Source organism: Macaca thibetana, chromosome 3 (genome assembly GCF_024542745.1).
Source record: "Macaca thibetana thibetana isolate TM-01 chromosome 3, ASM2454274v1, whole genome shotgun sequence".
Classification (NCBI taxonomy): Eukaryota; Metazoa; Chordata; class Mammalia; order Primates; family Cercopithecidae; genus Macaca; species Macaca thibetana.
The window spans coordinates 73,791,969-73,818,883 of NC_065580.1; the positions used below are offsets into that span (position 1 = coordinate 73,791,969).

The 26,915-nt window shown below is 39.4% G+C and overlaps 1 long non-coding RNA gene across 1 annotated transcript; it reads right to left on the reverse strand.

Annotated features, from left to right (window-relative positions):
* Nucleotides 1–416: 416 nt before the first annotated feature.
* LOC126949948 (uncharacterized) lies at nt 417–26,678 on the reverse strand. The gene is made up of 6 exons (XR_007724002.1): nt 26,604–26,678; nt 25,888–26,016; nt 25,102–25,220; nt 19,648–19,736; nt 13,141–13,215; nt 417–484 (listed from the first exon to the last, which is right to left on the reverse strand). It is a non-coding gene; the product is annotated as an uncharacterized LOC126949948 (long non-coding RNA).
* Nucleotides 26,679–26,915: the final 237 nt, after the last annotated feature.

The following is a 26,915-nucleotide window of genomic DNA, read 5'->3' on the forward strand; positions in this document are numbered from 1 at the left end:
ACACAACCTAGGTACTATATGAAAAGATTCAAAGATGTATTCTTCTTGAGTTTACCCTAGACCTCAAATATAAAACATTACTAGTCATACCTAAGGGGTAAGAGATACATGGAGAGAGAGACTCAGTTCATGAGTCCCTGCCAGACAGAAGCCTCCAGGAAAAGGTCTTGACCTCTGGAGAGAAATGCCAAGATAGGAGAGGAATTCCACAGACCACAAATAAGAAGTGGCATTATGCAGGAAGAACCAAGGACAAGTCAGCTTGACAGAGCCTATCTCCGGCCTGCGCTATGAAGGATGAGGTGAACACTAAAGTGAGTGAGCTCCTTTAATGCAAGTAAGAACACATTGCCACCATCAGACATTTAGGTTTCCTCCCTAATAGCAAGATTTGATTTAAAAAACAAACACACCAGCCTCCATGTCCACGAAGTGCTGAAATCCTGGAGGTTGGGCTATAGAGAGGGTCCTCCTCTGACATTATCTGGAGAATAAAGAAAAAATGATTTATCTTAGGAATAACCTCATTCTTCACCTCTGCTGAAAAGTAGAAAAAAACACAAATAAATATTTTAGGTGGATATGCTACTTGACTGCCTATTATGTTTATAATTTTACTTTGTAAAGGAAAATCCGGCTGTCTTTCTACTTAAAAAAAAAAATGCCTTAAATAATAAAGCTCTTCTCAGGAAAGTCCAATTTGAGGATGGCTATATGTTTTAATGAAGGCTTTTGACTCCTGGGAAATATAAAAAGGAACATCCAGAAATAGTGATAATAGATTTTCTGTCTTTTATTCCTGATGGGAAAGGCTATTTTAAAGAATTTCAATTCTTAATGAAGATACACAACAGATGACAGCACTGATTAACTGGTTAAGCATTCAATTCTTCCCCAGCTATCTAGTCAGGTTTGGATTCTCTATTAAAATTCAATACTTAGGTACACCAGTCAGGGAAGGAAGGAAAAGAATGTCTCTTGCTTCAAACTTATAATGGCCTCCAGCTCTGCTGTGCCCAACTTTAAGTAGATTGCTTAGTTTGGCCACTTCTACTGTTTTTTCTGGAAACCACTCACACTTCTTCTGGGTTGCACTCCTAAACCACTGGAAGTAGTCTGGCTGAGAAGGAATTAGAGTCCAAGTATCTTTTTTTCTTTTACCTGTGCCTTTTGAGCACCCTACACTTTAAAAAACATAGAAAACAAATTTATTGACAACTTCTTACAATTATGTCCTACAGGAAGATTTTGTCGTTACCCACTCCTTCTTTCCAAGTTTTACTGCGAAAGAATAAGCACTGTTAAATCCAGCTGGTGACTCCTATGGAAAAGTTTACCACAGAAACATTTGCAATCAGTTAAGACTTTGGTCCCATAATGCTTAGCAAAAGAAGCTGAAGATCATTCAGAACGGAAATGGAATTCTGTGTGCCAAGCCTTAGAGCTAAGCTTTAAAAAGTCACACATGAACGATGTGCACTTTTCTCTTTGTTTGGTGCCTGGCGAATGGAGACAACAATGGCTTTAAGGAGATTTTTATCCACTGTATTTGTGTCTGCATTTGTATAGAACATACTGTTTCCTTGGCAGGTCACCGAGACTTGCTCACATCTGTTTCTGCTTTCATTTCTATTACCCTATTCATTTCTGGCCAGGAGTCAAAAGAGCTCTAAGTTTACAAGTGCCACGAAGGCATTTGGTTGAGGAGAATATATTTTCTTTTATTAAACCTGTATTTCTGTTTTGATTTTTTCCTATTTTTCACTTAATCAGGATTAATCACAATGGAATAGAGGTTTTTACGAATATTCTGGAAAATGACATTTTAAAGGTGCAATTTACAGTGATCTAAATGCTTAGAAATTTTATGTTTCCTACTGATTTACAGACCGTATAGAGGGGCAGCTTTCTCATCTGTATATAGGCGATGAAAAAGAAAATTCAACATCTTTAAGTTGTGAAGATTAACTATAAACGCATGCTAAATGCTTGGGAAAGGGGGAGAATTATCAATGAAGAGTAGCTCTTATTAATACTTTGTGGCAGTAAAATGCAAGGTTCTAATCACACTCAGCAATTTTTTTGAAAGCTTGCTGGTTATCCTCTCTATGAAATCTAATTATTATGTAGTGGTTTTTCATTAGGACCAATAGCACGTCATCACTAATAATAATGGATGCAAAGGCTTACTGAGGCATAGAAGTTTTATTTGCTTAGCATAGGCAAATGGTCTCGAGGACAACACATTTATGTTTGAGGAAACAGAAACAAATTCCTATAAAAGCCAATACCATAGTGAACATTTGAGAGAAAAATGCAACACTGGTAGATGTGAAAATAAGTCCTGGTACCAGGAATAAGGGAAAACAGTGGTTAGCCACTGAAAACCAGATAGTAGACCTAAATAAAATAGACAGTAAGATTAACCAAAGGAAACTATTCTCCATCTCTCACCTCTATTATATTGATTATAATCAGCATTGGCTCTTAATCGAAGGAAAAAGCCAGACCCCACCTAGGTAAGACCAATGCCAATCTCAGTTAACCACTTGACATGACAAATGGATTTGCCTCAGAATGTCGATTTTGTTTTGACCCTGCAATCAGTAAAATTAAGCAAAGAGACTTATGTACACACATCTAGCCCAATCATAACCGTAAAAGATGCTGAAGTTTAAAATAAAGAATTTGAACAATATTTAAAAGACAACATTTTAGGCGTTCATTTCACTTCTGGAGTCAAGTAATATTGAAGAAGAAATATTGTACTATTTCGATAGGATTTACTCAACCAGCTGGATTTAAAGGTTGCTTCTTCCACATGGGTGATACTGTTTGCTGTATCAGGGGAGATGTTTATGATTCTTATCTTTAAAGCTGTGATTATTTTCCATACTTCCTAACAATTTTTCAGGTACCCCAAAGACAGCCACACTCATCTATCTTTATTCTCTAAAAATGTATTTTGTTTTTTTCTCGCTTAGGTGAGGTTGACTTTCATAAAGGAAGACAGGGATTCTTGTAAACATTGGAGTCTTTTCTTTAATCAGTTTTCTTGTCTCCTATTTGGTATCGCTTACTTCCCTCTGGGTCATTTCAATGAAATTAGACCTCACCATGCCATACCAAATAAAAGAAAAGAAAACTATGAATTAATGAAGTTTGGATAATGTAATTCTTTTAATGAAATTCAGGCTTATTGCTTTAAAGAACCTACGGTAATTAAAACAAGACTGAGAACTGCTTCGTTGAGATTCAAATTTAATAAATAACGAAGCGAGATTTGCAATTAGAATAACAGATCAGGCACCAGCCCAAGTATTGCCAATATTTGCTTATATTGTAAATCTGCTTTTTATTCATCTATTCATTCTTCCTTTCAACACAAACTTATTGAGCATGTATTATTTTTCAGGCAGTATGCTAGATGCTAGCGATAGAGTGGTTAACAAGAGAGAATTACTTCTTTACCTGCTTTATTCTGGTATACTTGGAAAAAATTTTCCTCTAATTAACCTTTCCCTTTATTATCTTATTTATATTATTCAATGTTTTCATATAATCAAAAACTCACAATTAAGATTAAATTAATGAGGTTTTGTTCTACTTTTTATAAGGGCAGAAACTGATCAGCAATTCTTCCTTTTTCTGCAGCTGTGTGTCTTAACAGATTAAAAGCTATTTGAATCTGTTTCTTTTTTCCTGACAACTTGCAGGAAATGGATACTTTTTGGCTAGAAATGACCAGAAATGGCAAATCTTGTCTTTATTTCTGCTATAACATTATTATAAGAGTTCGAACCAACAACAAGTTAAGAGATACAAACTCAAGGAAATACTGCACAGTAAAAATACAGTGAAAGTAGATTTTGATAAGAAAAAAATGCTACAACCTCCAATAGTGCATAATAATATAGTTGTCTCAGGAGGCAAAATGACCTAGGAAAGTTAAGCACAAGAACGTAAAGCCTTATGGTGCTCAGAAGTATACCTGGCACCGCTGCAGGATACTTTAACCAGAAAGAGCACAGACTTCTGGATAAAGAACTGAATCTAGTGGTCCCAAGTTCTGCTGGAACCTTGGGTCTGTCCCTTTACCTCTTAGGGATACAGTTTACTGGATAAGCAATGGAGTTGCGATCAAAGCCTGATCAAATCCGATTGGGAGTTGTAACTGTGGCCAAGCTCCTTCCCTGAGGGGGCTCTTTCATCAAAATGATGAGGTCAGACTAGAAGTTTTCTAAAGGAAGCTTTGGTGTTGACATTCTTCATTTGTAAAATTAGAGTTAACCAAGAGCTGTTTCCCTAGGTGAAAAACTTATTTTTATTTTTTTTTCTGCATGGCACCTGTTCCACTCACTACCCTCCTATAAATACTCCTTGTAGGACCACCCGAGCATACAGGAAAAGTTGGTAATGCCGTGTTATGGGCTGGATTGTGTCCCCCCCCAAATTCCTGTGTTGAGTCTTAGTGCCTAGTACCTCAGAATGTGACTTTATTTGGAGATATAGTTTCTAAAGAGGTCATCAATTTAAAATGAGGTCATTAGGGTGGGCTGTAATCCAATATGATTGCTGTCTTTATAAAAAGGGGACATTTGGACACAGAGGCAGGCACAGAGGAAAGACAAAGTGAAGACAGAGAGAGAAAATGGGCATCTATAAGCCAAGGAGGGATGCCTAGAAGAATGCTCTCCTTCACAGTCCTCAGAAGGAACCAATCCTCCCAAAAACTTGATCTCTTGAGCTCTACAACTGTGAAACAAGACATTTCTGTTGTTTATGCCAGTGCTTCCCAGCTCCTAGGCCAAGGTCCTTGGCCTTTAACAGAGCCAAACAGCAGGAGGTAAGTCAAGGATGAGAACATTACCACGGCATTAGATTCTCATAGGAGCGCGAACCCTTCTGTGAACTGTGCATGTGAGGGATCTGGGTTGCGCGCTCCTTATGAGAATCTAACTAGTGGCTGATGATCTCAGGTGGAACAGTTTTATCCCGAAACCATCCCCCTCCCACCCCCGTCCCTGGTGCCAAAAGGGTTGGGGCCTGCTAGTTTACATGACCCACTTTGTGATACTTTGTTACAGCAGCCCTAGCAAACTAATACACCCCACTGAGCTAGTTCCAAGAAAGAAAGAAAAAAAAAGAGGTCTGACTATGACAAATATCAATAAACAGTGGCTTGGATCCTAGTCTCCCTGCCCCTTCTAAAGACATACCCCAGTTTGCATGTTTTCCTTTCATGGCATCTCCCTTTTTTCCTGTATCTCCCACTCCCCAAATCTGCCTACAGACATATTTTAACTAGACATAAGTAGGCCAATTCGATGCAGAGGATTTATAACCTAATTTGTCACACTCACCCACCCTACTTGCCTGCCTCAGAATATTTTTCTTTATGGCCTGACTTCCTCATGAGGGCCCCTTTTAGCTACAATATCTGTTGAAATGGATGTGGTAGGTCATCAGTGGCCTCCTAGAGATTCTGAGTAGAGGAATCACATGATGAAAAAGGTACTTTAGGAGATGATTAGTGACCAGAAAAGGAGGATGAGGGGAAGGAAGTAGATGCTGAGAGACAAAAATTATTGTCGTTTTTCAAGCAGGTGATATGACCAAGTAGTCAACAGGAGTAGACTAGACCTGTGGTTCTCAAACTTGAGTGAACGTGGGAATGAGCTGGAGGGTTTGCTGAAACACAGACTGCTGGGCCAACCCTTGAAGATTCTGTTTCAATAGATCTGCGGTAGGGACCCAGAATTCCTATATGCGTAACAGTGCCAACTCAATGATAATTGATCATGCAAATTCTATCTTATTTTGTCACCATATTAGCCAGGAATTAGAAGCTGCCATGCCTAAAATTAAGGGAAAATATGAACTGATGCCCTCAAATCTGGCTATAGTCTTAAGTTATAAACAGAGGTGACTAACATTTCTATTCCTCCACTTTCCCCACTCCAGTTGGTAATCACTGATTTATAATTTGCAAAACCCTTACATGTGATTTTCTTTTTAAACATTTTTATTATTTTATTTTTATATATATTTTTTTATTTTTCCACAAGTTATTGGGGTACAAGTGGTATTTGGTTACATGAGTAAGTTCTTTAGTGGTGATTTGTGAGACTTTAGTGCACCCATAACCCCAGCATTATATATTACACCCTATTTGTACTCTTTTATCCCTTGTCCCCCTCCCACCCTTCTCTTCAAGTCCCCAAAGTCCATTGTATCATTCTTACGCCTTTGTGTCCTCATAGCTTAGCTCCCACATATCAGTGAGAAGAGGCATCACACTACCTGATTTCAAACTATACTATAAGGCCATAGTCACCAAAACAGCATGGTACTGATATAAAAATAGGCACATAGAACAATGGAACAGAATAGAGAACCCAGAAATAAACCCAAATATTTACAGCCAACTGATCCTCGACAAAGCAAACAAAAATATAAAGTAAAGAACGGATGCCTTTTTCAACAAATGGTGCTGGGATAATTGGTTGGCCACATGTAGGAGAATGAAACTGGATCCTCATCTCTCACCTTCCATTTGACTTTCAAGAGCAATTGATGAATTCACAAATAATGGTTCTGTTCATCATTCTATTAAATAGGCTTTGAAAATATTACCCCCAATTTACAGATGAAAGAAATGATGAGAGAGGGCATTTCACCCCTCTCTCACTTCTGTTCCTGCCAAGTTTTTAACAATTTGCCCAAAAAATTAATGTCCCAACTCTAGAAGTCGCCCTTAACTATACGATGGGAACAATATTAGATTGATCATTACATTCACACAACTAATTTAAAGCAAAGCACCACCCAATCAGAGTCCATTAAAAACAGCAAGTCAACCTTAACAGACTTCTCATTGATAAATTATGGATTGTGCTTGAATGTTCATCCTATAAAACTGATCAAGTTTCTGGGTTTTTTTTCTCTGTCCTTAGACTTCATGTTATATAAAGAAGTGTCAGGCTATACATTCAATAAGTTAGCTCCTTGTGAAGTGAGGAAAAAACAAGCTTCTCATTTCTGATTTCCTTCAAGTTTATGAAGAGAAAAATCCCAAGAACTGTACTTTCTATTAAATGAGAAGAAAGATATGTAATGAGGAAAGAATTTTGTTCAACAATAGCAGCAGTGCCACATAGCTGACCAGCTGGAGTTTAGCCTGGTGGTGGCTCTGCCGCCCTCCCTTCCAGGGAGAAGCCAGCGTGGCTCAACCTCTCTCCGTGAGGGTGAGAGGCGCCTTCACAGAGGGAGTTTGCCCTCAGCCCTCATCAGAGAAACCAGCCATCCTTTCTGTAGTAGAATGTATGCACTTATAAAACTTTTGTAATCTCTCTCTCTCTCTCTCTCTCCCCAACTTCTACCTTTTAAGTCAGTTTGGTGGCTTTCACATGAGCATTTAAGTGTATTGGGTCCACCCGGGCAAACCTTGGATTTAAATGAGTTGCTTTTATTTCCTTGGGGACTTAATTTTATTCAAAAGATGAGGGTTACACACTGATGCTTTATGTGAGAGAGAGAAACAGAGAGAGAGAGAGGAGAGAGAGAGGCCATTCTGAGATCAACATTTCAACCTCTCCTTCCTGATTGCTATTTAAAGCACTTATTCCAACTTGGGGACAATGTAATATATAGTTTCTTAATGTGTTTAGTTAAGGACTTCATGAATCATGTGGATTTCTCCTCAACTTAAGTGGTTATTATGCTGACCCAAGGGTGTGCCGTTTTGTGGACACTTCATTTTTGTGTCCCTGTTTATTTGTAGCAAGCAAGCTCAGTTCTGTAAGACACTGATTACAGGGACAATGGAAGTTGTTATCTACTGTAAATCGCATACAGCAAAAAGCTGCCAAGTGGTGTTCACATAATTGAAGAGGTAGAGCTTTCAGACTTGATTGTGATTTTGGGTTTGGGGCTTCCAATTCTAACTCAGGCTCTCAATAAGGCTAAGACCACCCCTTATCTTGAATTGTTCCTTTTTAGGAACAACATTCTAACTACAGATCTTGGAGATCGCATACAAGTTGTTGCATTTAAAACCTCTTTCTTAACTAAGACAATCTCTTCCTCAGTCTTCCTAAAGCTAACGAGTCCAAGCTGCTTCTTTTGCTTGCTGCTGGATATCAACTTTGCAAGGGATTTTACTAAGTGGAGAGAGACTATGGGGGATGGTAGTGGCAGTGAGTTACTTAGTACAACCCCAGGGCTGGGAGGGAGGGAGATGCTGTGCTTTCTTACCAGCTGTTATACTTCAAGAAGAAACAGGATTTTGTAACCCTTTCCTGGCATACCAGTTTCAAAACAAAGGCCAGACTCAGTTTTGACAAAGATTTTCTTGTGAAAATACACACAGCATAACAGTATGAATGCATTCCTATCTAAATATGATTAATAACATGTGACACTGTTTCTGTGTTTTGGATTATCACAAGAAAGTGTGAAAACAGAGGCATTAAACAGTGTTGGTCTCGTTGACATCCAAATGGCGCAGCTATTTGCATCTCCCTCAAGGAAAGCCAATCTTTTCCACTGAGGAGTAGGGAAAGAAAACACCAATCTGAAAAAGAAAAACTGGAGGGTTGGACCTCCTCTTGGTCAAAGCCCAGAAGCGTATTCAAATGTGCTTCACTTAAGAGTTAAGCACAGGCACCTCCCAGGAAATGACAAATGGTCCTACAGCCACAGCTCTGCTAATTTCCCTGCCCCCAATATCCAGACTTCCAGACATCAAATGGTTAGAAAAAGTGTTTAGTTTGAAAAAATTCTTGAGGTTTAGCTTGCCTCACAAACCACATTCTTGTTACTCTTCTCCCCCAGCCCAGTTTAAAAAAAAGGCGGGGGGGAAGGAAAGGGGCATGCGTTGGAATTCTGACGATAGATTTTCATAAAATTGTCCACGTTGCTTGCTGAGGCAAAAAAAAACAAAGAAAGAAAAAAAGAAAATCTATATAAAGTTATGACTTTTTTAGCTGTTGGTCTTCAATTAGAGATATTTGTCTTCTATTTTTACTTCTTTATCTTCTATATTTACTTCTTTACATCTTGAATTTTTCATTTTTATTTTATTTTATTTTTTGATAGAGGACCTAGTTCTATTTCTCAGGCTGGAATGCAGTGGCATGATCATGGCTCACTGCAGCCTTGACCTCCTTGGGCTCAGGTGATCCTCCCACTTCAGCTCCCTGAGAAGCTGGGTCTCTAGGCATGTGCTACCACACCCATCTAATCTTTTTACTTTTTGTAGAGACAGGGGTCTCACTGTGTTGCCCAGACTGGTCTTGAACTCTGGGGCTCAAGTAATCCTCTAGCCTCAGCCTCCCAAAGTGTTGGGATTACACATTTGTGCCACTGCACCTAGCCACATCTTGAATTCTTGTTGTAGTTTTCATTTTGCAATTTTTTATTCCGACAACCTAACTGCATATTTTCTGAAGCTCAAGTTCTCTGAATATACCAAAACCCTTGAGTCAGTCTGTGAGCAGTTTTTAACCTACAAATGCATGGGGCCCAGCCTCAGAATTTCTCATTCAGGCCCAGCACAGTGGCTCACGTCTAATCTCAGCACTTTGGGAGGCCGAGGCAGGTGGATCGCTTGAGACCAGCAGTTCGGGACTAGCCTGGCCAACATGGCAAAACCCCATCTCTACTAAAGATTAAAAAAATTAATTGGGCATGGTGACACATGCCTGCAATTCCAGCTACTCTGGTGACTGAGGCAAGAGCATTACTTGAACCCAGGAGGTGGAAGTTGCAGTGAGCAAAGATTGCACCACTGCACTCCAGCCTAGACAACAGAGTGAGACCCTGTCTCCAAATAAATGAATAAATAAAGTCTCACTCATTAAGTCTTATTTGGGCCTTAGAAAGTGTGATTGGCTCCTCCAGCGGTTTAAATACAGATCTGGGCTTGGAAGACACTGCTGCATAGTATACACCTACACACACACACATACACGCAAACACACATTACTTTCCTTAATGACTACTATCCAATAAGATCAGTCATCATTAAAAGTTCTGTTTGTAATTCTATTGTAGAAGATATCCTATTTTGCCTGTACTGCTAAACTTCTTGAAAAAGTGGCCAGTCTGGCCTCACTTTTCCTACTTCCTAACCCCAGGGCCCACTTTCATTAGATACAATCAGGTTTCCTCCCAACAATTTCTAGATCCATAGTCAGTGATCTCATAATCATGATCTTCTTTAGTCCTCTGCTTCTTAAACATATTTTCAGCATTTAACACTTGATCATCCTCACCTTCTAAAAGCTCCCTTCTTTTTAGGATTATTAAGATCTGCTCTCCCTGGCATTCCCCTAGGTCTCTTCCTCTGGATCATCGTATTCTTTCTGCTCCAGGTCTGTCTTTGGCTATTTTGTGTTCCATCTCCACAAATTCTCCTCTGGCAGGCTTATTCAACCCCGCAGACTCAACTAGCATCTCTTTGCCTATATGCTCTCAGATCTAGTTCTCTAATCCTCACTTCTTTCCCAAACTCCATTTCTCTTTCTTTATTGCTTGTACAACTCCTTTACCTGGCTCTTCCACTATGCCTCCAAAGTAACTTATTTCAAAAAGGAAGTTACATTTTCTGCCATACCCCTGTCCATCTGGTGTTTCATGATTCTGTGAATGGTAGCTCAATCCTCTCAGCTATCAAGGCTCAAAGCTACAATATCATCTCTGACCAGCTCCTATTGCTAGCCTACAACATCCAGATGGGCATTTTGCCCCGTTAATTCTTTCACCAAAATATCTCCAACTCAGTCTTCTCTTTTCTGTTCCTACATCAGACTATAAATGCTATTGTATTTCAAAAATGGGGAAGATTTTTTTGAGAACTAGAGTATTCAAAGAAAGATTGTAAATGCTCACCCTGAAACTGAACAAGCCTGGAAGGACAGGTAGGCTCTAGGAAAGTCAAAGGAGGAGAGGGAAGGAACGTCTTGGGAAGATCAGCAGGATTAAAGGTCCAGATGCAGGAATAAGCATGGCATGAGCAAGTACAGTGAGAATTTGTTTGACTAAAGCCAAGTGTGTATAAAGCAATCTTCAAAAGTTGCTCCCTAATGAACTATGCTTCCAGGTAATGATGTCCTTGTGCAATACCATCCTCTTCAATTTCAGTTGGCATTGTGACTCTCTTTTTTCTACAGAATGTAGTGGAAGTGACACTGCATAACTTCCAAGGCTAAGACAGAAAAGTCTTGCAGCTTCCTCGTTGCAGTCTTAGAACACTCTCTGGGAGCCACATAAGAAATCTTCCTGCTATGCTAGAGGTGCCAGATATAGGCATTTCAGTAAACAGTTCCAGCTGAGCTCAGCCTTCTAGTCATCCCTGTTAAGACAATAGACATGTGAACAAAGCCATCTTGCATCCTTCAGACCAGACCAGCTGCCATCAGGATCCTAAGAGAACTCAGTCAGTACAAATTAGAATAGAATAATTTCCCAGCTAAGCCCTACTTGAATTCCTGATCTATAAAGCAGGAGATATAATAAAATTCTTGTTGTTTAAAGCCACTTATTTTTAAGGTAGTTTGTCAGGCACCAACAGATAACCAAAACACAAAGTCACAGTTTATTGAACAGTAAAAAATAGTATTAAATGTGTATGGTGGTTCCACATTCTGGATAGTCTTGAAAACACCAAACAAAGAGGCTCTTCTTACTGATATAGGATAATTGGAAGCCAGTGAACGTTTTTGAGCAGTAGGTAACTATCGCATTGCTAGTTTGGCAGAAATATACAAAATGCACAGACATTTTGGCAGAAATACTCAAAATGCATAGATAAATGACAAGTATTTGGCAATTTAATTTAGTAGACCTAGAGTTCAAACTTAGCTATGTAATATTGAGAAAGTTACTAGCTTCAGCATACTACCTCAAGGAAGTGTTGTAATGGTTAAATGGGTGACATACATGACAGTACTTTGAAAATTCATTCTAAATACACTTTAAAATAAATTCTTGTTAAACCGATGAAGGAGAAACTAGAAGCATCAGAAGCAGCTAACAAGTTGGGACAGCAATCTGGGTGTGGTAGGATGCATTTCTTGATTAGGATGATTTATTTGGTCCCTTTACAGCCTTATTTTTTGTAACTTTCTGATTCACAATATGTGCTCTGGCCATACTAACTATGAATAGTGGATTCCAAATGCCATACCTTGTACATTTTTCCTTGATTTTCGTAGTTTGAATTAATCACCCTCTCATTGGTGCCTCCACTGTACATTGTACTCTATGAGGATTCTATGTCATATTAATCAGTAGTTGTTGGTTTATGCATTTGTCCCTTCACTAGCACTACACTCTGAGCACCTTTGATTACCTGGCACATGGTAGGGCTTTAACGAATGTTTTTCTATTTATCTGTTAGCTAGAACATTAGGGGTAACAACAAAAGAAGGACTGAAATAAGAGACATCTTAAAGGAAAAAAAAATAGAACTTCATGATTTCCTGAATTTGAAGAATGAAAACTATGGAATGATCAGAGATGATCTTGAGGTTTCAGATGTGTGCAAATACAAGAACATTAGTGCACTAGGAGACTTGGTGGAAATAAGGATTCTAGACATAATGGAAGAATTCTGGAAAGCTGAGATATGAATATGTTGAACTGAGAAAATGGCAAAGCATCCAAATAAAAATATGGCCAAGGCAGGCGGATCACCTGAGGTCAGAAGTTCGAGACCAGCCTGGCCAACATGGTGAAACTCTGTCTCTAGTAAATATGCAAAAATAAAAAAAAAAAATAGTTAGTTGAGCATGGTGGCGGATGCCTGTAGTCCCAGCTACTCAGGAGGCTGAGGCAAGAGTATGGCATGAACCCGGGAGGCAGAGCTTGAAGTGAGCCAAGATCGCACCACTGCACTCCAGCCTGGGTGACAAAAAAAAAAAAAAAAAATAGCTGTGTGTGCTGGTGGGCACCTGTAATCCCACCTACTCGGGAGGCTGATGTTAAAGTGAGCCGAGATCACGCCACTGCACTCCAGCCTGGGTAACAGAGTGAGATTCAGTCTCAAAAAGAAAAAAAAATCCAGCTAGTTGTGTATATAATGCTATCACTGAGTTCATAAAGCAGAAGTCAAACTTTTTTGGTTGCAGCACTTACATCAGTGATGATATTTGGTATCTTCTTGATAAAAGGTTTTCCCAAGGGGTAGTGTAGGGAGAGAAGAAGTCCATCCTTAGAAACCAAGAGAAAAAAAGAAGTTATAGAGAGAAACTGGAATGAGTCAGCATTAATAAAACTATCCATGACAGTGTCACAGAAGCCAGCAGCTGTTGCCTGCTAGTCAGGATTGTGTTCTGCAAAGCATCCCATGTCCAAATCTAAGTTCAAACTCAGAAGTCTGCCTTTCCACTCCTTGCTTTGTGAATGACACCATCATCCATTCAATGCTTTAAAGGAAATTTAGATACCATTCTCAATTCTTCCTTTAACCCTGATATTCTATCAACAAATGTTATGAAGCTATCTCTTAAATGTAATTCTTACCGTCTTTCTACTGCTCAACCTTCTACCTCCATGTTTCATGATGCAACTGCTCCTTAGCTGACTGTCTCCAATATTAGCTCCCCATGATCCAGCCCTCCCACTGCCAGAATAAGTGTTCTAAACCACAAATCACACCAAGAAGTGCCCTACGGAGAATTCCTCAATGATTCCTCATTTCTAACACTATATACCACTGCCTCTATGATATGAGCACTGGCGCTTACTTCTTTTCTGATTCTTTCCCACGGCAGCCCACGTTGCAGCCATAGGGAATTACGTGCAGGTATTTCAAATACAATTAAAGCCCTCAAGTTCCGCCAGGATTCTCTGTCTCAGAAATGTTACCACAAGGCAGAAACCTGGTAGTCATATTTAATTCCTTTCTTTTCCTGATTCTCACATCCCAAATTCACCTAATTCTCTTCATCCTCAATTTTATCACCCCCACATCCTACCACAATTCATCTAGCATCATGAAGAGTCTCTTAAGTTCCTCTTACCTGTTCCAATCCATTCTCTAGACCATGGAATTATGTTTCTAAACACATATCTGATCAGAATTAGAATTACAACGAGGTTAGAGTTAATATTTGGGTCAGGATTTAACACTTTCAGAGAGTTCTAATTGTTGTTAGAATAAATTTCTAACATGCCTTTCAAGGCCCTCCCTAATTATCCTCTGACTAACTTGGAACGTACTTGCATTAATTCAACCCCTATCTCACTCATCTTCCTTCCCTCCACTAACTTGTACCCATTTGTCATGGACTCAATATCTGTGTCCCTCCAAAATTCATTTGTTGAAGCTCCCAATATGATGCTATTTGTAAGTGGGGCCTTTGAAAGGTAATTCCGTTTACATGGCGTCATGAAGATAGGGACCCCACGATGGGATTAGTGTCCCTGTAAGAAGAGACACCAGAATGCCTTCTCTCTCTCTCTCTCTCTCTCTCTCTCTCTCTTTCTCTTTCTCTTTCTCTGCTATGTAAAGACATAATGTGTCTGCAAGCCAGGAGGCCAGTCCTCACTGGCAACTAAATTTGCTGGCACCCTGATCTTGAACTTCCTAGCCTTCATTACTGTGAGAAATAAATGTCCGTTGTTTAAGCCAACCGGTCTATTTAGTTAACAGTAGTCGGAGCTACGACACTGTTGTAGTTCTGAGTTTGACATTTCCTCGGAGTCCTTCTCTATGTCCCATAACTAGATCAGGACCCCTGCTATATACTCCCATAGCACCCTACATATTTCCCATAAGATGTTTCATCACAGTTTATTCTGTAGACTTGTTTAATGCCTATCTTTTCTGCAGGAATCCTCTTGCCTTAGGTTCCCAAATCCCATCACAGTGACTGAGACATAGTAGACACAAAATACACACTTAATAGATGAATGAGTGAACCACCTGATTGAACCATGAGGCTACCATTTTGCATATTCCTCTTTACTTCTTAGAGTGCCAACCCAACAAATCCTCACCCATCAAGATTGATCTTCTGTTCTTGGTGATCCATCTTAATATTCTCAGGCAAAGCTAGAAGCCTTATTTCTGTTTTCCCACAGAAAGACTTCTATCACTAATCTTTTTCACATTATTTATCTCTCACGCATGTCCACCAAATTATAAGCAACTTGAAGACAATTGTCATCTAAAGCATCCTTCTATCCTTACTGCCTATGATTCAATACATAGTTGCTGAATGAATAAGAAATGATTCACATGAGAAAGAGGTAGGTTAAGTAACGTTGAAAAACAGGGATATCCTAACTATTCAGTGATACTAGTTCTTCATTATCTTACTTGAAAGAAATCATAAACATACAAGAAATAATATTTTCTTTTTAAAAAGAAATGTAGAAAATAAGAGTGTAAATGTAGCCATCTACATTAGGAAAATACCTTCATTGAATAGGGAAACTGCTCAGCAAATTCCTTATTATTCCCTACCATACATTTTTAGCCCATTCTTTATTTGTAAAAACAAGTAGTAAAGATTCCTTAATGTCCTTTGAGAAATTCATCTAAAACATTAAACACCCTACAATTTTAAGTTGTATCATGAGTTTCCACTCTGCTTTCTTAAACAATTCTTTTTCTATTACATTTATAATTCTTCTAATTACCACTGCCATTTTCTGGCTTTACTGTCTGCAAATATTTTGGAGACAAAATCTGTAGAAGGAAAACATTAAAGTTCCCAGATTTGGTGAAGTGTTCTATTTCAGACCTCTGCCACTGACAGGTCACAAGACATTGATGAAGTCACTTTATGTCTCTGGAATAACTCCACTATGCCCCACATGAAGTGTGGCCATCAGGACTGTAAAAACAGAGCAAATGGTCTCCTAAATCTTTTCTCACTCCCTGCCCCTGCCAGGGGCTTTCATTGCTGCCGAGGCTTTATCCAGACAGTTTCTCCAGTTTGAAGAACATTTTCTATTATTTGAGACCATTATAGATGGCTCACATTGATTTCCCATATTTTTACTCATCTTTCCTTCTCATGAGACTCTGTGCTTCTTTTAAAAAAAGTTTTCACATGAAATGTGCATAACATAAACCATCTTAAAAGTGTAATCAACCATCTTAATGTGTAAAATTCAGTGGCATTTGGTATATTCACAGTGCTGTGCAACTGTAACCACTATCTAGTTCCAGAACATTTTCAACATCCTCAAAGGAGACCTTGCACCAATTATGCAGTCATTCCCAATTATCCCCTCCCACCAACGCCTGGCCACCACTAACATGTTTTCTGTTTCCATATGTTTAGCTATTCTGGATACTTCATGTAAATTGAATTATACAGTATCTTACCTTTTGTGTCTGGCTTCCTTCACTTAACATTATATTTTCAAGGTTCATCCATGCTGTAGCATAGGTATGCACCATATTCCTTTCTATGACTGAATAAAGTTCCATTGTGTGGATATGCCACATTTTGTTTATTCATTCATCTGTTGATGGAATTTGGGTTGTATTCACCTTTTTGGCTACTGTAGGTAGTACTGCTATGAACATGTCAGCTTCTTAAAAACTGGAGTTATATATCTTGACGACTTCTATACCTGGGTAATGGTTACATAAAAAGTCTTGTTGATAATGATACAAACTAAGGTTTTAATAAATATTCAAAGGCAAGTACCACATACATGCACATATACAAATCCTGCTTCTCCTCCTGTCTTCCTCATCCCAAGTAACGATACCAACACCCACTTAGTAGCCCAAGCCAGAATTCTCACCTCTACTCTCCATATTTAATTGATTAGCAAGTCCTATGAATTCTAGGTCCTAAATATCTCTCTGCTTCTCTCTGTCTTCACGGCTTCAGCTTTAGGTTAGGCCCTCACCATCCATTGGCCTGCACTGTTAATTATACCCCAAGTACTAACATACATATTGTTCTTTCTCAAACATGACTTCTCTTTCATGCCTCTCTTCACTTAGCAAAAGTTAAATGAGTACCAACACTGACTGTAACCGTGCTAGGTTTTATGACACAGTACTGAATAAGACAGGCAAGATCCCAGCCCTTGTGGGACTTACCTTATACAGCAGTGGCAATATTGACATTTGAGGTGAGTAAGTCTTTGTTATGGCTCTGTCCCATGTACAATAGGATGTTTAGCAGCACCCCTGGCCTCTATCCACTAAATGCTAGTAGCATACACCCCTGCCCCCAGTTAATGACAGTCAAAAATGTCTCCAGACACTGCCAAACATCCTCTGGGGGACAAAATCACCTTGGATTGAGAATCACTGTTCTAGAGGGAGATTATAACATTAATTATATAAGTACAAATTATGATGTCACCTCCCACTACAAATATTGTATCATCTTTCCTAGAAAGGGTTTTCCTTTCCTTTCTGTTTCCGTGAATTTCTCCAGGATTCACTTCCAATGTTACCTTCTTCTTGAAGCCTCCTCAACTTCCCCAAGCAGAACTAGTTACTTTTTAACTCCCTTAGATCTTGTTAATACATTGTTCACTGCATTAAGGAAAAATACCTTTGTTTTAAAGAGCTAATGCATTATTTTCTCAGGTAAGTTATGGTAACCTCTGCCCATGCACGAATTGCCCCTACATCAAATTTTAACAAACAAGGTATTCAGTATATGCAGTTTAGTTTTGTATACTTTTTCTCAACCACAAGAATTTTAGTTCCAGTATATAAGAATTATGAGTTACTCCTTTCGGGGATAATTAGAAAAAGAGGAAATTGGGTGATGGGAATAAAAAAATAAAGGAAGGCAGATGGCATGACAGTAACAGAGGTTTTTGCCTTGAGGCTTTAGGAAATTAGGGAATCTGAGGAGACGTCAACCAGGACCTTAAAATGGAACTCCCACAGATGCAAGGAAGGAGGGAAGTAGTATTTGTGTAAGAGGGGCCTAATGGCATGTACTTTGGGGAGTTACCTCTGGGATTGAGGATGCAGAAGTCAACAATTCCAAATCATGAAATCAGAAAGGCACTACACATTTGGATGGAGAACCAAATTCGGGGGAAAGATCTTTCATATGTATATCATTTTGGCAAAGCAAAGCAAATTTATGGGCATTTTATTGAAATGCCAGAGGAGAAAGACCCTGAGAAATTTCAACGAGCAAGAGATGATAAATGGAAAGCAATTGTACCGTAACCATTACTAGTAATTTAAGATGTGAAAAATGCTACCGATATTCTTTATTTGCATGCTGTCCTGATGGTTCTGTTTTAGAGATAATACAAAGAAGATTTATGCGAGTTTGCTTCTAATCCATCTATAACTGTATTGTCCCCCTAAAATCTTAAGTACCACAAACTGCAATATCTTGTTATCCTCACAACTGGGGAGAATCTACTCTATTTGTAACAGTCTCCTGAGACTGGAATTTCTATCTTATTCCTTTTTCTATTCCCACATCTACATTGGGCACATAATAAGAACTTAATCATTATTTGTTGAACATATAACTCAAAACAAGATGTGGCAGGAGGAATTAACAAAACCTATCCTACTCTCTCAGATGGAGATTCTGAGAGCAAAGTGGAGATTGGGAGCAGGCAGAGCAGAAATGCACTCAGCTGCAGACGATAGACAGAAGTCAGAAGCAGAGAAAGCATGGAGGCAATAAGCCAGAACGGCCATCAGAGAGGTCCTGCTCGAAGGAGTGTAGGTGCTGCAACAATTGTAGGACTGTAGAGTCCTAGGGGAGCAGTATTGGAGATCCAGGCAGTTAGGTCTGCAACAGTAACTGACATGAATATACAGACATGACACTGAAGTTTAGGAGCAGAACTCCAGCCTCCAGGGTGTAAGGAAGTGGTAACAAATGACTGATTGCCAAGATCATAGCTCAGGCCCAATTTTTTTCTTTCTTTCTTTTTTTCTCTCTCCCTTTTTTCTTTTCTTGAGACAAGATCTTGCTCTGTCACCCAGACTGGAGTGCAGTGGCACAATCTCAGCTCCCTGCAGCCTGACCTACTGGCTCAACTGATCCTCCCACCTCAGCCACCTGAGTAGCTGAGACCACAGGCACACACCACTAGGCCTGACTAATTTTTATGTTTTTATTTTTTGTAGAGACAAGGGCTTTCTAGGTTGTCCAGGCTGACCTCAAACTCAGGCTCAAGCAATCCCTCCCATCAGGCCGAATTTCTAACATTGTGTCTTACACAGACAGTAGTAGTTTTGTTGAATGAATGAAGGAAGGAAGGAGTGAATAGAGTGATTGATTTTTACCAATAATAGAGGAACAGGGCACATTATCAAAAGAGAAACTCAAGTGCAAGAAAACAAGAGGGATGATATAAGAATGGACATACAATTTAGTCTGGTTTCAGAAACATGAAGCCCAGACGAAAGAACAGAGCCCCAGAGTGAAATACGATAAACAATGCTTAGAAAAGGCTAGAACTGAGCTTCTTCAATTTATCCTATACAACAGGTCCTGTTCCAAGTCTGGGCAGAAGTATGTCTGCCAGTGTGCATAAATGGCCATAGTTGTAAAATGAGGTCCCTGTCAGAAAACCCAGTAGGGACTCACAGACATGAACAGTGACTTATGTGACTGTTTTAGTCTAGCATCTTGCACATTCTGAAGTTCTGAATAGGAAGATCTATTCTCTTACCTAATCTCCTGGGTACTTCAGAAGGAAAGTCCATTTTTCAAGGCTCCAGAGTGTCATTTTTATTCAAGTGTCAAAACGTGACACGGAAACTACAGGGAATAGAAGCATATGTCTCCGATGTCAATGTGTAAATAAAATGTTTCAAAACATCACCTTGGGCCTCTGAAGGCATTTTCTAGAAGAAGTAATGAGTTTACAGTAAACTATGCATCTTTTTTGCCTCACCAGATCTGCTTAATTACCAAGGGAATGGCACCCCAAGTCCACAGAGTGGTGAATTCCAAAATACTACAACAGGGAGAAGTTAATTGGTCCACGGAGGAGCTGAGGCTACAGCCCAGACTTCATTAGCACCAGGTTTTAGCCATTACTCAAATCACATTCAGCTTTCTTGAAGAGTTCATGTATACCCTTCAGTACAAATTTTTTCGCTGTAAATATGTTAACTAAATAAGTTTAAATAGAGTTGGGATCAGCAAAAAAAGGTTTAAAATTCTTCCTTTCATGCTACAAATACTGTAATAAAGAATAATTAATAGCTTTTTAGAATATCCAGCTACCTATCCCCTTGTACTAAGGAGAATCAGGAAAAGAAGGGGCTTAGACAGGCAAGGGGAGACGCTGGCAATGGGTATGAAGTTCCTGTTAGACAGAAGGAATGAGTTCGTGATCTACTGCACAGCATGGTGACTATAGTTAATGATAACGTACCATATACTTCAAAGGAGCTAAAAAGAGAGGATTTTTTAATGTTCTCGCCAGAAAGAAATAATAAATATTTGAGGTGATAAATATGTTAATTAGCCTGATTTGATTATTCCAAATGTATACATGTATCGAAACATCACATTTTACCCCACAAATATATACAATTATTATTAGTCAACTAGAAATAAAATAGAATAAAAATAGTATGTAAACAGACATATTAAGGAGAGAGCAAAAAAATGTGAAGGAGGCTTTTTGGAGTGAAGGAGAAGAGAGAAAAGAAGTTATCTTCATAACTGGACTTCCAGATTTCCATTTTGCCCTACTCTATTCTGCTTGAGGTTATCAAAGTAATTTATCTAAATCCAAGTTTAATCATAGCAGTCATATTCCTCAACACTAGTAGTTCCCTAACTGCAGCATGATCAGAATCACCTAGAGGGCTTGCTAAACCACAGATTGCTGAGAAGCCACACCCAGAGTTTCTGATTCAGTGGGTCTGAGATAAGGCATGAGAATTTGTGTTTCTAACAAGTTCTAAGGTGATACTAATGTTACTGTCCAGGGACCACACTTTAAGAACCAGTGATCTGGAGACGGTCTTTAACTTTGAGCTTCAATTTTCCCCTTGTAAAATAATTTTTTCCTTGTAAAACTCTTCAGATTGTTGTGAGTGTTAAATATTAAAAAATATTCCAGACAAATGCTAGATGTTATTTTAATTTAAAGGAAGGAGTAAGAGGCTTGCAGTCAAGAGGCCAGTCCCCTACTTACAGGTCTACCATAAGTTGACTAGTCAAATAACCTCTCTAGGCATGTTTTCTCATTTATAAAAGGAATTAATTCATGCAACTAGCACTTATCGAATACCTGTTGTATACCAGACACTTGTCAGACAATAGAAATGCCATAGAAAAACAAATCTTGCTTCCACACATTTATAATTATGATTATGATTTGGACGATATTTAAATTGTCTTCCCACTCTCAGTTATTTCATGACTTTATAATTAATAAAATCAGCTTTTTCCTATTCTTATGGTATTTTATTCCTCATAAATTTGACTTAAATATTTATGAGCTATTAGGTAACAATTAGGTATGACTATTGGGTGAACTGCCTAAAATACGTTCGTGTGTTAAGTAAATTTCATGTGTTGATTGCCACTATAGCAATAAAAGAAAGTTTCTAATGTGTGGGTTAAGTAGTAAATCATCGGCCGGGCGCGGTGGCTCAAGCCTGTAATCCCAGCACTTTGGGAGGCCGAGGCGGGTGGATCACGAGGTCAGGAGATCGAGACTATCCTGGCTAACATGGTGAAACCCCGTCTCTACTAAAAATACAAAAAACTAGCCGGGCGTGGTGGCGGGCGCCTGTAGTCTCAGCTACTTGGGAGGCTGAGGCGGGAGAATGGCGTGAACCCGGGAGGCGGAGCTTGCAGTGAGCCGAGATCACGCCACTGCACTCCAGCCTGGGAGACACAGTGAGACTCCGTCTCAAAAAAAAAAAAAAAAAAAAAGTAGTAAATCATCAGTGAAGTAAATAACCAGTATTTATATTTAAGTTCCTTATTTTCCAGCTATGTCATGCCAAATCAGTTGTTTATTGGGTAGGTATTTGTTGAGCATCTACAGGTCAGCAGACACTAGGCCAGGATCTAGTGATAGAAGGGTAAATGAAATTGGCATTGTGTCTGCTATAAAAGACCTCACATTCAAGTGAAGCTAGTCAATGAACAATTAGCACTTTTAATTAATTAACTAATGTGGTAGATATTAGGTGTTAGAAGTATAAGCCATTTTGAAAATGTACAGTAAAAGGACTTGACCCGTTCTAGGATATCTAGGAAGCCTCAGACAATTCACTTCAGCTTTCTGAGCCTCAGTTGTCTTATAAAACTGAAAAAAGTCATAAAACACACCCCCTAAGACGTAGATAATGATTGTTGGCGCTTAGAGATAATTTATTTAAAATTCCCACCACAGTACTTAGCACACTATATAACAGGTAGTTATGACATCACATTATTCACACGCAGAATTCCAATGGTCAAAATCAAATTATAAAGAGTTTATCAGGGCCAGGCACAGTGGCTCACACCTGTAATCCCAGTACTTTGGGAGGCCAAGGCAAGGCGGATCACTTGAGGTCAGGAGTTTGAAACCAGCCTGGTCAACATGGCACAACCCTGTCTCTACTAAAAATACAAAAAAAATTAGCTGGGTGTGGTGGTGGCTGCCTGCAGTCCCAGCTACTCAGTAGGCTGAGACACAAGAATTGCTTGGATCCTGGGGACAGAAGTTACAGTGAGCCAAGTTCGTGCCACTGCACTCCAGCCTGGGCAACAGAGTGGGACTCCATCTCAGAAAAAAAAAAAAAAGTTATACTAGTAACTTAATTTGCCAGTTTTAAAAATAAAATATAAACTGTATTAATTGCACATATAGTATCACATAGAGTTAAGTCTTTATAGTTCTTTTTCTACATGTAATATATGAACCAAAGAGAGATCCTGGATGAATTAATCAATTATCAACACCCAGACTCTTTCTTGCAACTGGAAGTAAATGTTTCCGTATTTCTTTCAGCTACTTGAATTGAAAAATATGAGTCTGGAAGCCAAGCCAACAAAAGTTCTAATAAACCAGAGTGGACTTTTGGAATGCATCAACAGTCTGGTGTTTTTCAACTTAGGGATGGATTTGGAACTGGCTGCAGAAATGTTATCAGCATCTTCTCAAAGAAAAAGGCGAACTTAACTAAAAGTTGAAATTTGTGTGCCCAGATATATCCCTCTGAATTATGGGGCTTGGAATAGACAATAACAAGATACCACAAAACAACTATCTCCATACAATCTGTATAAAAGAATACTCAGAATCATGTGTAAGTAAAGAAGTGGTTATGTATTTCATATTTCTAAACTTGAAAAATGGGGCACTGGAGATTAAACTGGGATTCTCGAAATATGAGATAAATCAACTCTGTCTACACATTTTAAAGGGACCTCATGAGAAAAACTGATGATTCACTAACAAGTTAGGAAAAAAAATCCATACACACTTAAACGTTCCTTGCTTCAATACTAAAAAGCAAAGGAAGAGAGGCATAACATAGAAAACCTAAAGAATATTTTAGTGGAAGGCTTTAAAATGGGGGTGAGTGTTAAAATTCAACAGCTGCTTCAAATGGTCTTATTCTAAACATGCATTATCCTCTTGCATAGTAATCCTAACATCATCCTTAAACTCTATTCAGCTCCCTATGGACTCCTGTAATAGCTAAAATTCCACACCACATGTGTTTATTACCTCACCTTTCCCTCTTCCACTTTTGCTCACCTGGATTTTGTTCCACTGAAACCAGTTATCAAGGTCATCAGTGACCTTCAAGGTGCTAATTTATGTAATCTTTTTAGCCTTTTCTGGACCTCTCAGAAAAACATAAAACTTTTCAACATCCTAAAAAACTATTCTTTCCTCCCTGCAAAACCTGTTTTCTTTCGTTCTGTGATGGGGACATTATGGTTTTTCCCCATCCACAGTGGCTGCTCTTTCTCAGTTGCCTTGAAGATTTTTCCTCTTCTGTTCATTCTTTAATGCTGGACCTCTTCAGAGTTTTGTCCCATGTTTGATTATTTTCTACTTTCACACGCACATATAATCTGGGGGATTTCATCACTCCCATGACATTAGTGATCTGATGACTCCTTTATCCCTAAGTCAAGGCCAAATAGAGATTGTGGACTTGAGGCCTAAGTATCTAATTATCTATGAGACTTCTCCTCTTAGATGACCCAAAATCACCCAAAATTGAACAGGAATTGGCCTCTTTATCCTCCCCTCCCCACCCCAAGCTGTCTCCTCCTCAAATGTTCCCCAAGTCACTGAATGGCACCTCCAGCCAGTCAGTTGCCAAAGCCAGAAACTGGCAGTGCTCCTTGAGTCATCCCCTTGAGTCCTTCCTCTTTCTCTCTTTCTCCCCATTACCAAACATCAGAGTGCTTTTCTTCTACTTCTGAAACATTTCTAAAGCTCATCAACTTCTCTTGAGTTCCCCCACTTCTATCCTAGTTCAGGCTACCATTATTTCCCCTCAGAATTCCTGCTGCAGCCTCCTAACTGTTCTCCCTGTCTCCACTGTGCTCCCCTTCCAATCGTTACTCCACACTGCAGCCCCAGTCATCTTATTCAAAACACTCTCTGGTTTCCTACCTTCTCTGTTTAAAATAATCTAAACACTCCCATAGCACACTTGAGAAAACACAAACACCAGAATACAGCCTAAAAGGTCCTTTTGGATCTAGTCTCTGCCAAACCCACCAATCGTATCTCTAGCTCCTTCCTCTATCCTCCCTCTTTTCCACCACAATCCCATCATACTGAAATGCTCCATTCCTCAGATTGCCAAATTTTTCAGTGCTTCTGTGCCCACACCACTCTCACACCTCTTTTTAAAATTCTGTTTGTATTTAAAGGTTTAACAAGGATGCTGCATCCTCCAAGAAGCTCTCCTTGACTCCACTTACCTGATCTAGATGAGATGTCCATCCTAAATCCTCCCCTAAACATGTAAGCATTCTATTCCTCTATTGCAGTATTCATCACACTCTTCTCTATCCTCCAACAGACTATAAGCCCTCTGAGGGCAATGACCTTGGCATTCTGTTTCATAATTATATACCCACCAACCCAGTAAGTGCCTGGCATAACACTAAATATTACTTGAGTAAACATACATCTTACCAGCCTGACGTGGTGGTTTATGCCTGTAATTCTAGCACTTCGGGAGACCGAGGTGGGTGGATTACCTGAGGTCAAAAATTCAAGACCAGTCTGGCAAACATGGTGAAGCCTTGTCTCTACTGAAAAATAGAAAAATTAGCCAGGTGTGGTGGTAGACGCCTGTAATCCCATCTACTTGGGAGGCTCAGGCAGGAGAATCGCTTGAACCCGGGAGACGGAGGTTGCAGTGAGCCGAGATCATGTCATTGCACTCCAGCCTGAGCAACAGAGGAAAAACTCTGTCTCAAAAGAAAAAAAAAACAAAAACGAAAACAAAACATACATCTTGACTCATTGAAATAATCAATGGGAACTGAATATCCTAATTGATATGACACGGAGCAGGAATCTCTATAACTTTCAAACAAATATCACAGAAAGAAATCAGCCCTTGCTGGGCACAGTGGCTCACATCTGTAATCCTCGCAGTTTAAGAGGCAGAGGCAGGTGGATCGCTTGAGCTCAGGAGTTTGAGACCAGCCTGGGTAACATGACAAAACCCCGTCTCTACAAAGTATACAAAAAAATTTGCCTGGCATGGTGGCATGCACCTATAGTCCCAGCCACTAGCGAGGCTGGGGCAAGAGGATCACGTGAACCCAGGAAGTCGAGGCTGCAGTGAACCCAGATGGCGCCACTGCACTCCAGCCTGGGTGATAAAGTGAGACCTTCTCAATGAATAAATAAATACAGAATAAAAAACCAGCACTTAACTCTTCAGCTACCACATTAATTATCAGCAAATACCTTCTAAGCAGTTGTTTGACAACCAAGTTAACTAGAACTGGAACTAGAATGAGATAATGTGGTATTGCTGCTTCTCACAGACTGGATCCTCAATGGATGTTTGAAAGGAGATATCAGTCTGATATTTAACTTTGATCAAAGAAAGAAATATAAAATTAAGACATCAGGGCCTTGTCAGGCTGTTCTGCATTTCTGTATTAACCAGACTCTCAACCATTTTCTTGCCATATGTAAACATGTGGCGCAGTTTGTAATCAGTGGGTTATAAGGAAGCTAAAGAAATTATCTTTTCTTTCATTGAAAATAATTTGGGAATAGGGACCCAGGCATTAACAGTCTAGCACCAAAGTTGTAGGAATCTTTAGTCTCCTCTGCCTCCCTTCTTCCATCCCTCTATTCTCAGTCTTGACCCCACCCCACTCACTTACTTGTTTTTCCTTCTACTCATTTTCTCCTCCCTCCCTCTCCCTTCTTCCCCACACTAGAACCATCAGGGCCCTCACCAGGGCACTCAGTTCAGGTTCTGGTTCAGCTCTCGCAGCTCTACCAGTCCCACCCCCATCCTAGGAAAAGCTGCTCCTTATTTGGAGTCACAAAAATATTTAACAGAGATCTAACTGACCATTAAAAAATTCCTCCTTTAAAACAAACACCTAATCAACTATTTCCCCCCAAGTTATATGTAAAAACAGCTGCAATTAGAACCTGATTCTCACTTTAAGAAAGAAAGATGCCTGTTTAGTTTTCTCCACTTTCATTGCTTCTTTCTAGGTCCAGGGCCTCCCACCAAATGCTGACGGCTGCCTGCTTCAAACCCTGCCACATCAGCAGGGAGGGAGCCCAGCGGCATTTGGTATTTGCATCAGTTTCCAGGAATGCTTTTCAAGTTATCAGTTCACTCTGCTGCCTTTAGCAGAGACGTTTTTCCTCTAAGTTTATACATGTGTGCTTGAACTTATAGTCCTCTAATTCTCAAAAACTTGCCTAGGATTTTTCTTTTTTGGCTAAAAGAGAAATAATAATCACAC